Here is a 4,922-nt window from a genome sequence, read left to right as displayed (position 1 = left end):
CTTCGAGTGAGGACATGGAGGCTTCCTTCTCCTTAAGGGTAGCCCCCATGTTCTGGAGGGCCACCCCCTTCTCCTCGAGGGCCTCGCCCTGTTCCTGGAGGGTCCCGGTGAGCGTAACCATGGCTACCTCCCTGTGGAGGAGCTCAGCCTTCTGCTGCTTGAGCGTGGTGCTGAGACGCTGCAGCTCGACACTTTGCGCCTCAGCCTCCCGAGCTCTATCCACGAGCGCCGTTCGCAGGCGCTGCCGCTCGGCAGCTTGTGCCTCAGCCTCCCGGGCCTTCTCCTCCGATGCCGCCCTCTGGACGTCCCGCTCACCAGCAACCCGCGCCAGCTCCTCCTCCAGCGCCTGCTGACGCGCTCCCAGATTGGCCATCTTCGCGTTGGCATCAATATTCTTGAGTACCAGCTCGGCGTTGTGCTGCCCGAGCTGGCTCAGCTGGGAGTACAGCCGGTTCATCTCGGCGCTCTTTTCACGCGAGATTTCCCTTAGCTGCTGTAAAGGGGAGGACGTGGGTGAAGACGCGTAAAAGTTAAATCAAATCCGAGCAACTTTCGGGGGGGAAGTATTTACCTGGCTAACCTGGTAATCCGCATCTTGGTGGAGCTATAAGGAGCGGTCGAGGGCTTGCAAGATCTCCCGACCCACGCCCATCTGCTTGATCCAGGCCTCCTCCTCCTCTTGCTCCTTACGAAGGAACTCCGAGGGGACCCCGAACGGAACGATCGCCCCGTGATGGCCCCCCTCGGACGTCCCCGCCCCGAGCGTGCCCGCGCTGGCTGACGCGAACTCGGCGATATGCGCGGCGGCGCTTGCCGCAGCAGCGGGGTCGATGTCCATCGAGTCCCCGTACTCCTCGCTGCTGTCCGGCAGCTCCACCACCGCCGTCACACCCCCTTGCGCCGTTGGCACGGGCACTACCACTGCAGTACCCTCGTCCCGGGCCTCCGCGGGCCCCGGGACGGGAGCTCCTTCCACCATCGGCGCCTCTTGCGCCGTCTCCTCCTCTGCGACGCCCTCGCCCTCGGCCCTCGAGGGCTCGGGGACGAGGGTGTCCTCCTCTGCTTGGCCGGCAGGGCGCTCTTGTGCGCCCCCGCCAGTTTCTCCCTCCGTATCCGGACGGGCGGTGCTTGCCGCATCACCCCGACTGGCCTCGACTTCAGTGATTGCCAGGGTGGCGCCGTCAACGCCGCCCTGGCCGGCCTCCTCGGCATCGGCAGCCTGAGCAGCCGCTTCGGCACCACTCTGGCTGGTGTCGCTCTGAACGACGTCACCCTCCTCCTGTGCCCGAGCTTGCTGCGCCGCCTGGGCCCCTCGAGCCATGGCCTCACGTAGCCTCGCGGCCGCCGCCTCGAGATCCACAGCAGGCTGGGGCTGCGGCGCCATGTGCGGCGTACTGCGTGCCCCAGTCTTGAGAGCCTTGGCCGGGGCAAGCTGCACCGCATCTTTGGGGATGGCCCCGGGGCTGGATATCGAAGAACACGAGTTGAGGACAACAGGATCGAGAAACCCACCGAACACGCAACAAAAACGAAAGCGAGGTTTGCTTACCCAGATCGAGCACTCATGGTCCGCTTCCTCATCGCGCTGCTTCGGGCCCGAGTCACCATGCCGCCCCTCGAAGACTGCCCCGAGGGCACCCCCCTCGTATCGGCCTGGTGACTCGAGGCTGCCAGCACGGACGACTCCTCGCCCGCTGCAGCATCGTCGCCACGGACCAGCACCTGGGGCGCAGGCGTCTCCTCACCGGCTGCGAGAGGCAACGACCCCCGCTCGGCCCCCTCGAGGGATGGGTGCGCTGAGGACTCTGCTATGGCCCTCGTCACCTCCGGCGCCACCGGCTCCCCCTCGTCGTCATCCCACAGGTAGAACGGCGGGGGGCTCACGCCCACGGCTTCCCTATCGCCCCACGGAGCATGGTCCTCGGCGTCCGAGCCCTCCTCCTCCTCCTCCTCATCCTCCTCCTCCTCCGAGGACTTGGGCGTGGCAGGCCACGGCTTCCCCTCCGCGCGAGCAAGCTTGCGCTCTTTGTCATGCTCCGCCTTCCTCTTCCTCTTCCTCTCGGCCTTTGCCTCCGCCGCGTCCTTCCGCCTTTTCATCTTCTCCGCATGGAGATGATTGATCAGGCGTTGTTCCGGGACCGGGGGCTTCGAGGTGCCGCACCTCAACCCCTGCAAAGCACGCACGAGATAGGGTCAGGAAAAGGGGACCACCCGACATACAGCGGATTCGAAATCAAAACTTACCAGAGAAATGTACCCCGGTTCGGGGCGCATCTTGATCCTCTAGAGGTCCTCGGGATTTTGAGGGAACTCCGCCACTGCATACTTCTCCCTCCGGGCGGCGGCGGTGTGGGAAAGCAGCTTTTTCGACGTCCTCGAGCCCTCCACCTTGCTCCCGGGGGTGAGCTCGAAAATCGGCAGGGCCCTTTCCACGAGAGGGATAACCCTCTGCCGGTGGAAGTTCGCGATGACGGCCGCTGCCGTTAGCCCCTTCTTCGCCAAACGCGCCAGCGCGTCGGTAAGGCCCTCGAGCTTGGCTTGCTGCGCTGGGGGCGACACCCCCCAGTCCCACTTCGGCGGTCGCTCCCGGAGAACTCTGTTAGTAAACGCCGGGAGCGCCCCCCTGAAGTTTCGAAGGTAGAAACACCCTCGACTCCACCCGGCGTTGTTCGTCGTCATCTTGCTCGAGATGTAAAAGTTCCTCCGGGTCGGGCGGACGTGGAATGTCAGGCCATCGGCGCGCGCGAACCGCCTCGGCTGGTTCCGCGCGTTCTCGATGAAGAGTTCGCCGCGGAACAGATGGATCCAGAGGTCCCAGTGGGCTTCGATGCCGAGTACGAGATGGAGTTGGGGCTAAAATTGTGCAGCACCACTCCGTAGTACTCGCACAAGGCCCTCATGAACCTGCTGACGGGGACGCCGAAGCCTCGCTCGTGGAGGCGCACGAAGCTCACGACATAGCCTTGCGGAGGCTTCGGCTCGGTCTCGTCCGGGTGCGGGGAAATCCACGCCAGCGCCCCCAAGCTGGGGTTCCGCGGCAGCAGCCGGTCGGCGACCAGCTGCTCCAGAACTGCCACGGTGGCGGAGGACTTCCCCCACGGCAAGGGCTCCTGGATGTCCGACATGTCTTCAATTCGAGGGGGCATGTGGGAGCGACGGCTCTAAGATGGCTAAGGTGCCCCTTCTCCCTTTTTTTTCTCTCTCTCTCCTTCCTCTTCCTCCTTCCGCTCTTGGCTGTGGGCTCAGGGTGCAGGGGAGGCGGAGAAGGCGAAGCAGAATGAAGGCGAATGGCCAGGTGAGTCCAAACACCCCCTTTCTCTTCATTTTTATTCACCATAACGGGCGCAGCCGCAACCACGGCCCAAATCTTCCGCGTTGAATGCGGTAGATTTCGCTATCACTGATGGCTGGGCCCCACGACCGCGGAGTCCCCCACGCGCGCACACAGCAATAACTGCGGCACAGTAACCGGCGGGTGCGGCGCTACTATTGCGCTATCCCATCCGTCAGCCGCCGCCCACGCTGTTTCGTCTGCCCGAGGCTATCGCCTGAAAAGGCGCGCCCACACCGCACCGCACAAATCGGGCCACGTCGCCCACCACCAGCGGAAGACCCGCGCGCATGACTCGCAACTCTGCGTCGTTTCCGAATCACGACGGAATATTCCTTCGAGGTGTCTCTTTACCCTCGAAGGAATCGCATTTCGAGGCCTTACTGATCAGGGGGTCGAAGCCTGGCCCTTCAGGGGGTTCGACAGGCGCCCCAGATCACCAGAGTCAGGGACTGCAGGGATGTGCCGTACAAGCTACCCTCGAATGCGGAGTTCGAGACATCCTACGCAGTGTTCAAGGCCAGTCGAGGGTGCCTAGAAGGGGGATCCCATCGAGGGAGAGCATCGAGCCCTCGGACCCTATCGAATGGGTCCGAGCCCCGCCTAGCGAACCTTCGCAAGTGCTCTATGTGACGTGTCTATGGACCACGAGCCGACCCTTATCGAACGGGGCTTGGACGTCCGCTTGAACAACCCGCTAATAAGCTCACTGAAGCAGCCATAGCTCGCGGCCCGGGCATGGGTAGCATGGTGCGCTTCACCCCTCCTCCCTGCGGAAGGGCGACGAGGGTCGTAATCAAAGTCGAGGGTTCCCCTGAATGCCTTCATACGGGCCTGGGCTCGGGGGCTCCTCGCACACCACGGTTCAAACCGCACCCTCAAATAAATCGACAACCATCACTTATGAAGCTCCACGTGTATAACCGAACCCCCCCTCTATTAGCATACGTTCCCCTAACGGCTAAGCTGAACGCCGGGTCGCTGTACCAGCACTGAGAGTGCTGAGGCCGGCTGAAAAAGTGCCGATGCCGGCTGAAAAAGACGCTGGACGGCCATCCCAGTAAAGCTACCAAGCGGGACAACGTTTATAGCCCTTGGACGAGCACAAACTCTCCTCCAAGGCCTCGGGGGCTACACCCGCGGGTGCGCTGACGCGCCCCCGCGAAGGTGACTTCACACATATTCGAGGGTCGAAACTCTATGTACACCCCTATACCTTCGGTAATCCTCCTAGTAGAGGAGAAAAGGGACTTTATTGCTCAAATACAAATAAAGATTACAAACGGTTATCGGCGCGAAGCCATCGAAAGATACAAACATGTTGCCACCTACGTGGCAATTTTCCCTGTCTTGGGGAGGAGCGAGCGACGAAGAAAGGCACCGAGCCCCTAGCTGACGCAACAGCGAGGCTGCTAGGGATGCGAGGAATAGCCCCCAGACCACACGGGTCCAGCGGGACGCTTTCCTCGCAAGTCTTCTTCTAGCGTCTCCTCCACCGAAGACCATGCGGGGGCTCGAGCTGGCGGACAGCGCCCTCCGCACCGTCTCCCCGAGGGCAACCTCGTCGCCTGGGGGGACGATGCAAAGAACA

The sequence above is a fragment of the Panicum virgatum genome, chromosome 8K (assembly GCF_016808335.1).
Source record: "Panicum virgatum strain AP13 chromosome 8K, P.virgatum_v5, whole genome shotgun sequence".
NCBI classification, from domain to species: Eukaryota; Viridiplantae; Streptophyta; class Magnoliopsida; order Poales; family Poaceae; genus Panicum; species Panicum virgatum.
Note: the sequence above shows the minus strand (reverse complement) of the source record.